The 13,237-nt window shown below is 46.5% G+C and overlaps 1 protein-coding gene across 1 annotated transcript in view; it reads left to right on the top strand.

Moving 5' to 3' along the window:
- The window catches only part of LOC143817643 (synaptonemal complex protein 1-like), a 446,817-nt gene that overhangs the window by 132,051 nt on the left and 301,529 nt on the right, over positions 1-13,237 (top strand). The window lies entirely within an intron of this gene.

Genomic DNA, 13,237 nt, shown 5'->3' on the forward strand with positions numbered 1-13,237 from the left:
CAGCACTTAATGAGAGCCAGAAGGTAGAAGCTCAGCTTTATTCAGTTGAGGACAAACACCAGGGAGCAGCAAACAGAGGTATTAGGCCCCATCCAGCAATTAAAAAAAAAAAATTAATCAGAGCCAGAAGGTAGAAGCTCAGCTTTATTCAGTTGAGGACAACACCAGGCAGGGGCAGACACCGTTAGTAGGCCGGAACCACCAATCTTTTAAAAAACAGCACTTAATGAGAGCCAGAAGGTAGAAGCTCAGCTTTATTCAGTTGAGGACAACACCAGGCAGGGGCAGACACCGTTAGTAGGCCGGAACCACCAATCTTTTAAAAAACAGCACTTAATGAGAGCCAGAAGGTAGAAGCTCAGCTTTATTCAGTTGAGGACAACACCAGGCAGGGGCAGACACCGTTAGTAGGCCGGAACCACCAATCTTTTAAAACACAGCACTTAATGAGAGCCAGAAGGTAGAAGCTCAGCTTTATTCAGTTGAGGACAACACCAGGCAGGGGCAGACACCGTTAGTAAGCCCATAACCACCTATTTTTAAAAACACAGCACTTAAAGAGAGCCAGAAGGTGGAAGCTCAGCTTTGTTCAGTTGAGGACAACACCAGGGAGGGGCAGACACCGTTAGTAGGCCGGAACCACCAATTTTTTAAAAAACAGCACTTAATGAGAGCCAGAAGGTAGAAGCTCAGCTTTATTCAGTTGAGGACAAACACCAGGGAGCAGCAAACAGAGGTATTAGGCCCCATCCAGCAATTAAAAAAAAAAAAAATTAATCAGAGCCAGAAGGTAGAAGCTCAGCTTTATTCAGTTGAGGACAACACCAGGCAGGGGCAGACACCGTTAGTAGGCCCATAACCACCTATTTTTAAAAACACAGCACTTAAAGAGAGCCAGAAGGTGGAAGCTCAGCTTTGTTCAGTTGAGGACAACACCAGGCAGGGGCAGACACCGTTAGTAGGCCGGAACCACCAATCTTTTAAAAAACAGCACTTAATGAGAGCCAGAAGGTAGAAGCTCAGCTTTATTCAGTTGAGGACAACACCAGGCAGGGGCAGACACCGTTAGTAGGCCGGAACCAACAATCTTTTAAAAAACAGCACTTAATGAGAGCCAGAAGGTGGAAGCTCAGATTTATTCATTTGAGGACAACTTGAATTAGGGACTGCAGACTTACCAGGCTGTCCCCTGTGTGGACCATGCATCCAATACATTAACCCATTGCGCCACAAAGAACACGTAACCTTCCGTGGCCATGCCTACCGCTCCATGTGTCTGTTGTCAGGTGTACCTTTGGACTCACAGATTGACAGAATGAAAGGACAATGTGGTCTTTAACATGCTGGTGGAGGGGTGGGATGGCTTTTCTCGCAAAAGAATTGTCAACTGGGTAGCTCATAGCGTGGTACAGCGTAGTCCATCATGGCTTTATTAATATTAAATAAAATAAAAAAATAGGCTCTATGCACTGTAAAATAGGTTCCAGGGGTACACGGGCAGCAGTGGTCACAGAGGTCAGTGGAGGCCTAGTGGAAGGAGGGACCGCAGACAGGCTTCGAAGGCCTAACATAATAAAATGGGCTGGCTGTAGGCACTGTAAAATAGGTTCTAGGGGTACACGGGCAGCAGTGGTCTGGTCATTGGAGGCCTAGTGGAAGGAGGGACCGCAGACAGGCTTCGAAGGCCTAACATAATAAAATGGGCTGGCTGTAGGCACTTTATAATTGGTTCCAGGGGTACACGGGCAGCATTGGTCAGGTCAGTGGAGGCCTAGTGGAAGGAGGGACCGCAGACAGGCTTCGAAGGCCTAACATAATAAAATGGGCTGGCTGTAGGCACTTTATAATTGGTTCCAGGGGTACACGGGCAGCAGTGGTCAGGTCAGTGGAGGCCTAGTGGAAGGAGGGACCGCAGACAGGCTTCCAAGGCCTAACATAATAAAATGGGCTGGCTGTAGGCACTTTATAATTGGTTCCAGGGGTACACGGGCAGCAGTGGTCAGGTCAGTGGAGGCCTAGTGGAAGGAGGGACCGCAGACAGGCTTCGAAGGCCTAACATAATAAAATGGGCTGGCTGTAGGCACTTTATAATTGGTTCCAGGGGTACACGGGCAGCAGTGGTCAGGTCAGTGGAGGCCTAGTGGAAGGAGGGACCGCAGACAGGCTTCGAAGGCCTAACATAATAAAATGGGCTGGCTGTAGGCACTGTAAAATAGGTTCCAGGGGTACACGGGCAGCAGTGGTCTGGTCAGTGGAGGCCTAGTGGAAGGAGGGACCGCAGACAGGCTTCGAAGGCCTAACATAATAAAATGGGCTGGCTGTAGGCACTTTATAATTGGTTCCAGGGGTACACGGGCAGCAGTGGTCAGGTCAGTGGAGGCCTAGTGGAAGGAGGGACCGCAGACAGGCTTCGAAGGCCTAACATAATAAAATGGGCTGGCTGTAGGCACTTTATAATTGGTTCCAGGGGTACACGGGCAGCAGTGGTCAGGTCAGTGGAGGCCTAGTGGAAGGAGGGACCGCAGACAGGCTTCCAAGGCCTAACATGATAAAATAGGCTGGCTGTAGGCACTGTAAAATAGGTTCCAGGGGTACACGGGCAGCAGTGGTCTGGTCAACGGAGGCCGATTGTAATGAGTGTCTGCCAGTTAGTAGTCAAAAACAACAAATAAATGTGAATGTCTCGCATTAAAACAAAACAAAAACACTAAAGGGTGCAATCATTAGGTTCAGGGGTGGGATCCTCTGTGTTGTTTCAGACCTACTAATTTAGCGCAAAGTATTTACTGTGGTAAATAGAGGACACTGCCCCTGACTATGTTAAGTACCATCATACATGTCAACACAATGGTATTGTCAGTGGCAGGTATGGAAGGATGTCAGCGCATAGACTAAACATTGGTGGAAGTGTGAGAGATAACTGTGGAAGTGGTAGAGCAATGTTTGACCTGAGGGTGGGTGAACTCTCTTGTGGCCGGCGGTACAGGCCCAGGGCCCCTCATGTTACAACAGTGTGTCTGACGTTGGGTGCGCACCACCACCGCCAGAGACACTTTATTGTACTATGAGGGACCCAGTAGCAATGCCGTCGACCAAAAGCGAGCACACCCACCTCTTCAGACAAACAGCAGTCTCACGGGTGCTTGCGCCAAGTCGCGATACCACGGCCCCGTGTGGGGAGTTTGGCCATTTAGGGAGGTGTAAACATGTCGTATGCTGGACAATCAGCTGCAGCAAATTAGACATTAGAAAAGTAATTCACAGTAGTCCACAGGCAAGAGCTTTTCATAGGAAAGCTAGGTGTCGGCCGGGCAAGGTGGGGCAAAAGATTTCGAAATCCAGTTGTGGTTCATTTTAATGAATGTTAGATCATCAACATTTTGGGTAGCCAGACGAGTCCTTTTTTCGGTTAATATTGAACCTGCAGCACTGAATACTCTTTCTGATAGGACACTTGCTGCCGGGCAAGCAAGCTCCTGCAATGCATATTCTGCCAATTCTGGCCAGGTGTCTAATTTTGATGCCCAGTAATTAAATGGGAATGACGGTTGAGGGAGAACATCGATAAGGGATGAAAAATAGTTAGTAACCATACTGGACAAATGTTGTCTGTCACTTTCAATTGATGCAGCAGTACCTGTCCTGTCTGCGGTCATAGCAAAATCACTCCACAACCTGGTCAGAAAACCCCTCTGTCCAACGCCACTTCTGATGTGTGCACCCCTAACACTCCTAGTCTGCTGCCCCCTGGAGCTCGTGTGAGAACGATCACGTGCGCTGTGTGCTGGGAATGCCTGAAGCAAACGATCAACAAGAGTTGATTGTTTGGTTGCTAATATTAGTTCCAAGTTCTCATGTGGCATAATATTTTGCAATTTGCCTTTATAGCGTGGATCAAGGAGGCAGGCCAACCAGTAATCGTCATCGTTCATCATTTTCGTAATGCGTGTGTCCCTTTTTAGGATACGTAAGGCATAATCCGCCATGTGGGCCAAAGTTCCAGTTGTCAAATCTCCGGTTGTGATTGGTTGAGGGGCAGTTTCAGGCAAATCTACGTCACTTGTGTCCCTCAAAAAACCAGAACCCGGCCTTGCCACGCAACCAATTTCCAGTGCCCCCGGGAAAGCTTCCGCATTCAAAATATACTCATCCCCATCATCCTCCTCGTCCTCCACCTCCTCTTCGCCCGCTACCTCGTCCTGTACACTGCCCTGACCAGACAATGGCTGACTGTCATCAAGGCTTTCCTCTTCCTCTGTTGCAGACGCCTGATCCTTTATGTGCGTCAAACTTTGCATCAGCAGACACATTAGGGGGATGCTCATGCTTATTATGGCGTTGTCTGCACTAACCAGCCGTGTGCATTCCTCAAAACACTGAAGGACTTGACACGTCTTGTATCTTCGACCACTGCACACCTGACAACTCCATGTCTGCCATCCTACTGCCTGCCCGTGTATGTGTATCCTCCCACAAAAACATAACAGCCCGCCTCTGTTGGCACAGTCTCTGAAGCATGTGCAGTGTTGAGTTCCACCTTGTTGCAACGTCTATGATTAGGCGATGCTGGGGAAGGTTCAAAGACCGCTGATAGGTCTGCATACGGCTGGAGTGTACAGGCGAACGTCGGATATGTGAGCAAAGTCCACGCACTTTGAGGAGCAGGTCGGAGGACCCAGGATAAGTTTTCAATAAGCACTGCACCACCAGGTTTAAGGTGTGAGCCAGGCAAGGAATGTGTTTCAGTTGGGAAAGGGAGATGGCAGCCATGAAATTCCTTCCGTTATCACTCACTACCTTGCCTGCCTCAAGATCTACTGTGCCCAGCCACGACTGCGTTTCTTGTTGCAAGAACTCGGACAGAACTTCCACGGTGTGTCTGTTGTCGCCCAAACACTTCATAGCCAATACAGCCTGCTGACGCTTGCCAGTAGCTGGCCCATAATGGGACAACTGGTGTGCAACAGTGTCATCTGCCGATGGAGTGGTTGGCCGACTGCGGTCTGTGGAAGAGCTGTAGCTTCTGCAGGAGGACGAGGAGGAGGAGGAGGGGGTGCGAACGCCTACAGCCAACTGTTTCCTAGACCGTGGGCTAGGCACAACTGTCCCGAAATTGATGTCCCCTGTGGACCCTGCATCCACCACATTCACCCAGTGTGCCGTGATGGACACATAACGTCCCTGGCCATGCCTACTGGTCCATGCATCTGTAGTCAGGTGCACCTTTGTACTCACAGATTGCCTGAGTGCATGGACGATGTGCTGTTTAACATGCTGGTGCAGGGCTGGGATGGCTTTTCTGGATAAAAAGTGTCGACTGGGTAGCTCGTATCGTGGTTCAGTGTACTCCATCAGGGCTTTGAAAGCTTCGCTTTCAACTAACCGGTAGGGCATCATCTCTAACAAGATTAGTCTAGCTATGTGGGCGTTAAAACCCTGTGTACGCGGATGCGAGGATAAGTACTTCCTTTTTCTAACCAGAGTCTCATGTAGTGTGAGCTGGACTGGAGAGCTGGAGATCGTGGAACTTTCGGGTGTGCCGGTGGACATGGCAGACTGAGAGACGGTTGGAGACGGTATTGTTTCTGCCGGTGCCCTATATGCAATATTTCCTCCTACAAAACTGGTGATTCCCTGACCCTGACTGCTTTTGGCTGGCAAAGAAACCTGCACAGATACTGCCGGTGGTGCGGAAAATGGTGGCCTTACAGTGACGGAAGGGATGTTGCGTTGCTGACTAGCTTCATTGGCCGAGGGTGCTACAACCTTAAGGGACGTTTGGTAGTTAGTCCAGGCTTGAAAATGCATGGTGGTTAAGTGTCTATGCATGCAACTAGTATTGAGACTTTTCAGATTCTGACCTCTGCTTAAGCTAGTTGAACATTTTTGACAGATGACTTTGCGCTGATCAATTGGATGTTGTTTAAAAAAATGCCAGACTGCACTCTTCCTAGCATCGGATCCCTTTTCAGGGATTGCAGACTGAGCTTTAACCGGATGGCCACGCTGTCCTCCAACAGGTTTTGGCTTTGACACGCGTTTTGGGCCAGATACGGGCCCGGCAGATGGAACCTGTTGCGATGTTGATGACTGCTGCGGCCCCTGCTCCACCTCCGCTTCTGAACTACTGCCGCCTGCACCCTGTTCCTCCAATGGCTGCCAATCGGGGTCAACAACTGGGTCATCTATTACCTCCTCTTCGAGCTCGTGTGCAACTTCGTCTGTGTCACCGTGTCGGTCGGTGGTATAGCGTTCGTGGCGGGGCAACATAGTCTCATCAGGGTCTGATTGTGGATCAGTACCCTGAGAGGGCAATGTTGTGGTCTGAGTCAAAGGAGCAGCATAGTACTCTGGCTGTGGCTGTGCATCAGTGCACTCCATGTCAGAATCTACTTGTAATGGGCATGGCCTGTTAAGTGTTTCACTTTCTAAGCCAGGGACAGTATGTGTAAAGAGCTCCATGGAGTAACCCGTTGTGTCGCCTGCTGCATCCTTCTCTCTTGTTGTAGTTTTTGCTGAAGAGGACAAGGAAGCGACTTGTCCCTGACCGTGAACATCCACAAGCGACGCGCTGCTTTTACATTTACCAGTTTCAGAAGAGGAGGCAAAAGAGCTAGAGGCTGAGTCTGCAATGTAAGCCAAAACTTGCTGTTGCTGCTCCGGCTTTAAAAGCGGTTTTCCTACTCCCAGAAAAGAGAGCGTTCGAGGCCTTGTGTAGCCAGACGACGAAACTGGCTCCACAGCTCCAGACTTAGGTGGAATATTTTTATCCCCACGACCACCTGATGCTCCACTACCACTACCATCATTACCAGCTGACAATGAACGCCCACGGCCACGACCTCTTGCACAAGACTTCCTCATTGTTTTAAAAACTTAACCAAAGTAACTTTATTTGTTGCTGTCAAACAACTTACACAGTGAGCTATAACTTCAGTATGATTTCAATATCCCTTAACAGGTTGGTGAGACCACAAGGAAAATCAGGCACAATGTTTCACACTCTGTTTTCTGTGGCACCAAATCACAGAGATGCCACACACGCAGGACTGTCACTCAAGCACAAATGTCAATATTAATCTCCCACCTACTTTTTTTTTTTTTTTTTTTTCCCTCACGGAGACTTTAGAAACCGAATAAGATAAAATGATTTTTTCAGGGACAATTTAGAAACCAATTAATAAAAAAAAAAAAGGCTTTCTATGGCCCACTGAGTGAGAGATGGCACACACAGGAGTCAGGAGTGGCACACAAGCCTTGAGGCCAATATTTTTCTCCCACTGATTGATGTAGTGATTTTTTTTCAGGTAGATTTTAGAACCCAAATCAAGCAAAAAAATAAATAGGCTTTCTATGGCCCACTGAGTGAGAGATGGCACACACAGGAGTCAGGAGTGGCACACAAGGGCCAATATTTTTCTCCCACTGATTGATGTAGTGATTTTTTTTCAGGTAGATTTTAGAACCCAAATCAAGCAAAAAAATTAATAGGCTTTCTATGGCCCACTGAGTGAGAGATGGCACACACAGGGATGGCACTCTAGCAGAAATGCCAATCTTAATCTCCCACAAAAAAAAAAAAAAACAGGGACTGTCCTACAATTACTATCTCCCTGCAGTAATCTCAGCCAGGTATGGCAGGCAGCAATCAGGAGTGGACTGATGCACAAATTAAATAAAAAGTGTGGACAAACAAAAAAGATAGCTGCGCAGAAAGGAAGGAACAAGAGGATTTGTGCTTTGAAAAAAGCAGTTGGTTTGCACAGTGGCGTACACACAGCAACGCAGCTATCAGGGAGCCTTCTAGGGCAGCCCAATGAGCTACAGCGCTGAGGAAAAAAAAAAAAATGTAGCTTCCACTGTCCCTGCACACCGAAGGTGGTGTTGGACAGTGGAAAAAGCTACAGCACAAGCGGTTTGGTGGTTAATGGACCCTGCCTAACGCTATCCCTGCTTCTGACGAAGCGGCAGCAACCTCTCCCTAAGCTCAGATCAGCAGCAGTGAGATGGCGGTTGTCGGGAACGCCCCTTTATAGCCCCTGTGACGCCGCAGACAGCAAGCCAATCACTGCAATGCCCTTCTCTAAGATGGTGGGGACCAGGACCTATGTCATCACGCTGCCCACACTCTGCGTTCACCTTCATTGGCTGAGAAATGGCGCTTTTCGCGTCATTGAAACGCGACTTTGGCGCGAAAGTCGCGTACCGCATGGCCGACCCCGCACAGGGGTCGGATCGGGTTTAATGAAACCCGACTTTGCCAAAAGTCGGCGACTTTTGAAAATGAACGACCCGTTTCGCTCAACCCTATTCACCAGTGCTGCAGCTGTTCAATACATTATTCTCTTCAGCATTTGTTCAATATTTTAGAGCTTTCTCATACTATTTCTATTGTTGAGCTGTGAGCTCTGACACCCTCTCACTATCCTAAATAACATACAAAATGTCTGCTGAATTCTCTACTGGCTTTTATTCAGGCTATGATAGTCTCTACTGATTGGCTGCATTATACTATGTGATAGCTGCAAGGCATTATAGAGATGCCTGGGCAGTCATGCCTATGATCATAGGGTCATAGAATCATAGAGTGTTAGGCTGCCGTCACACTAGCGAGTTTTACGGACGTAAGAGCGCATAAAATACGTCCGTAAAACACGCCTAACAAACGGCCCAATTATTCCCAATGGGTCAGGTCCTATCAGCCGTATGTAACGCATCCGTAATATACGCCTTTCTACGGCCGTACAAAATCGCAGCATGCGCCCTCTGGTGGATGTTCTCATGAACTGCAGCCTTGGAAAAGTTCCCACGCTCGAGTTCATATGAGTTCATCCACCAGAGGGCGCCTCACCGTGACTCAATGTAAGTACAGATCACCCAGCTTTCCTTTCAGCACCCGGGGTTTTTACAGCCACGAGCAGTGCTTTAGCGCAGCTCCTGGCTGTAAAATGATTTAACCCCTTCAGATGGATTTACTTCGTGGGACCTGACAGTTCATCCGAAGGTATGTATATTGTTGGTTTATTATTTTGCCAAGCGAGGGTCTTCCGGATGGATTGAGAGAGCAATAAAATACTAAAACAACCTGTTTGTTTATTTCATTAAAATACTTTTTAATAATGTGTGTGTGTGTTTTTTAACCCTTTCGGACAATTGGATTAATAATGGATAGGTGACATAATTGACGCCTCTCCATTATTAATCTGGCTTAATGTCACCTTACAATAGCAAGGTGACATTAACCCTTCATTACCCCATATCCCACCGCTACACGGGAGTGGGAAGAGAGTGGCCAAGTGCCAGAATAGGCGCATCTTGCAGATGTGCCTTTTCTGGGGTGGCTGGGGGCAGATGTTTGTAGCCAGGGGGGGCCAATAACCATGTACCCTCTCTAGGCTATTAATATCTGCCCTCAGTCACTGGCTTTCCCACTCTGGCGGAGAAAATTGCGCGGGAGCCCACGCCAATTTTTTCCGCGATTTAACCCTTTATTTTAGCAGCTACAGCACCCAAATTTTGCACATACACACTACTAACATTAGTAGTGTGGACTATGCAAAAAAAAAAAGGGGATATGAGATGGTTTACTGTATGTAAACCATGTCTCATATCATGTCGGGTTTGTGAAGGAGAAATGAGAAGCCGGCAATTGATTTACCGGCTTTTCACATATATCGCGCTGAATTAAATATAAATACAGAATATATATATATGTGTCTCAATGACATATATATATATATATATATATATATATACTGTATATATGTTTTACCGAACATTTGAGCACATAAATCCATTAGATGTCAGTTTTGCAAGCCTGCGAGAAAATATCGCAGTACGGATGCCATACGGATTACATACGGAGGATTCCATGCGCAAAATACGCTGACACACCCTGCCTACGGATGACATACGGACGACTATTTTGGGAACATTTCTCCGTATTACGGCCGTATTACGGTCGTAAAAAACGGACCGCATTGTCTTACGCTGAGTGTGACGCCGGCCTTAGAGTTGTCCAATCCCCTGCTCAATGCAGGATTCATCTGGGACAAGATGTCTGTCCAGCCTCTGTTTGAAAACTTCCATTTAAGGAGAACTCACCACCTCTTGTAGCAGCCTGTTTCACTCATTGATCTTTGTCGCTGTCAAAAAGTTTTTTCTTGTGAGCCTTCTGTGTCTAATTCATTTTTCTGTTTTTTGTAAAATGGCGGCAGGCAATTTTTAGGGCAATTGTTATGTGACAAATCTGACAAATCACCACTGCTCCATTTATTATGTATGGGGCTGCCAGAAAAAGCCGATAGCACTGCTCGGAAGCCCCACAGGGAATATAGCAGAGGTCAAGCATGTGCACAGACTCTCTGTTCAAATGGGGCAAAAAGTTCCCCATTTTGTTGATCATTGCAGGCCACAGCGGTGAGAGTCCACCATTCAGCAAGTTATCACTTATCATTTGGTTAGATGATAACTTGTTTTAACCGGACAACTGCTTTAAAGGGCCGTAGAAAGAACCACAGTGAACAGAAATTGGTGATCAAACACATCACAGAGATGTAGTAGAAACAGAATAGAGTAGATTGCATTAGCTACTTTATTAGGGGATCATACTTCTGTGCATTTTAATCTATAAAAAATCGGATTGTACTTGTACCAATGTTATTCAGTGGGTTAGTGCTGATCTGCGATTTTTTTTCTCAGCTGGAATCTGGATGAGAACAAAATCACAGCATGCTGCGAGTGGCTGTGTATATCGGACAAGACTCACCAATGCAAGTCAATGGGTGCGAGGGAAAAAAAACGGACGGCACAGGAACAAACAGTATGCTGTCCGTTTTTTACAGATTCATTTTCACTCTGTAGCAGAGTACACTGTAAATGGTCCTGTAAATGATTGTGGAATAATTGTTGAAAAGAAAAAAAACTGATTGCTTACACATGTCATACAGATGCTATGTGAGAAAAATCGCATTGTACTCACATGACACACGTCCTACTTTTCAGGAACAACATCGGCCCGATTTTATTTAAGCTGATTACTGTGAGCCCTAATTGAGACTTTACTAAGGCTGTATTCACACGTAGAGGTCGCAATGTGCTGAAAACCACAACAACTTGGTGCAACTGCTATCTTGTCACTGTTCCCCTGAGCAATCACTTAACCCCTTAATGACTGCCGATGCGCCTTTTAACGGCGGCAGTTAAGGGTACTTATTCCTTAGTGCCACTTTTTAACAGCGCTTAGAAATAAGTGTATAGCTCCCCCAGCATTGGAAATTCTCTGGGGTCTCGGCTACTGGGGGTAGCTGAGACCCCCGAGAACATGATTCGGGTCGGTTTTTCCCTACCCCAGTGTTGTGATCGCCGTTATTCAAGAAAAAAAAGTCTGATTTCCAATTTAATTTCTCTCTCCTCTAGCACATCAGAGGAGAGAGAAATAGGGTCTCCCGAGCCCCCTTGTAGCTCCTTGTCCCTGGACCCTCCTGCCTTCCCACTGTCCTGTCCCCCAGCCACCGGCATCTTCTTCCAGGAAGAAAATGGCCTGCGCATGTGCATTGCGCCCACCGAGTTCTGCCGGCCGGCACCTGGCAACAATAGGAAATTTTTCCTATTGGTTCATTTTGATCACTGTGATAGGGTCTATCACAGTAATCAAAATAAAAAAAAAATAGTAAATCAAACCCCCCTTGATCACCCTCTTAGTTATGTAAAAATAATAAAATTTAAAGAATGGGTTAGGGTTGGGCTAGGGATAGGGTTGGGGCTACGGTTAGGGTTGGGCTATGGTTAGGGTTGGGGCTAGAGGTAGGGTTGGGGCTAGGGTTAGGGTTGGGGTTAGAGTTAAGGTTGGAGCTAGGGTTAAGGTTGGGGCTAGGGTTAAGGTTGGGATTATGGTTAGGGTTGGGATTAGAGTTAGGGGTGTGTTAAAGTTAGGGTTGGAGTTAGAATTTGGGGGTTTCCACTGTTTAGGTACATCAGGGGTCTCCAATTGCGACATGGCGCCCACTATTGATTCCTGCCAATTTTGTGTTCAAAAAGTCAAACAGTGCTCCCTCCCTTCTGAGCCCTGCCATGTGACAAACAGTGGCTTTCCCCCATATGCGAGGTATCAGCGTACTTAGGAGAAATTGCACAACAAATTTTGTGGTTCATTTTCTCTTGATACCCTTGTGAAAATAAAAAAATTGGTTCCAAAGTAAATTGTTTGTGAAAAAAGTAAAATGTTCATTTATTCCTTTCACATTGCTTTAGTTCTCGTGAAGCACCTGAAGGGTTAATAAACTTCTTAAATGTGGTTTTGCGCGCCTTGAGGGGTGTAACTTTTGGGTATTTTCTGTTACATTGACCACCCAAACTCAATTCAAATATGATGTGGTCCCTGAAAAAATGGTTTTATAAATTTTGTTGGAAAAATTAGAAATCGCTGGTCAACTTTTAACCCTTATAATGTCCTAACAAAAAAAAAAAAAAATGTTTCCAAAATTGTGCTGATGTAAGGCTGGTTTCACACTTGCGTTTTTGAACGCATGCGTTTTTTTAAAAAAACGCATGGTGCAAAAACGCATGTAAACGCATGTAAACGCTGCGTTTTTTTGACGCATGCGTTAAACGCGTGTGTCCAAAAAACGCAGCGTTTACACGCGTTTACATGCGTTTTTGCATGCGTTTGCGTTTTTTTAACATTTTTCCAAAAAAAAAAAAAATAAATAAAAAAAAACCCAGACACAACCAATGGGAATAGAGAGGGCGTATATGATTGTCTCTCAATATATTGACCCTAGGGGAACAGAAATTTTCAGAGCTTGCTACTGTTTCCGGTGTCACGATGGATCTTTCTATGGATAACTTTTATTTCAAACTGGAGTTCAGCTTCAAGATTTTCATTGCCTGTGTTTTTGCTTGGGAGCAAGACCGAAACCGCCAAAGATGGAGAAGGAGACAGCGTCGGCGTTTTTGGAGGCACCCCATCATTGAAGTGCGTGAGAGCCGTGGAGCATATCACACGCTCTATGCGGAGCTGAATGCCAACCCGGAGAAATTCCAGGATTATACCAGAATGTCTCAAGATTCTTTCCGGGATTTACTGGCTCGTGTTGAAGGATCCATAAGGCGACAGGACACACGGCTCCGTAGAGCGATTCCACCTGAGGAACGTCTGTTAGTGACATTACGGTACGTTCCTAAACTAAACCAATGACCGTCAACTTTGTTGTTATGACATGTTTTCTATGTTTTT

The sequence above is a fragment of the Ranitomeya variabilis genome, chromosome 3 (assembly GCF_051348905.1).
Source record: "Ranitomeya variabilis isolate aRanVar5 chromosome 3, aRanVar5.hap1, whole genome shotgun sequence".
Classification (NCBI taxonomy): domain Eukaryota; kingdom Metazoa; phylum Chordata; class Amphibia; order Anura; family Dendrobatidae; genus Ranitomeya; species Ranitomeya variabilis.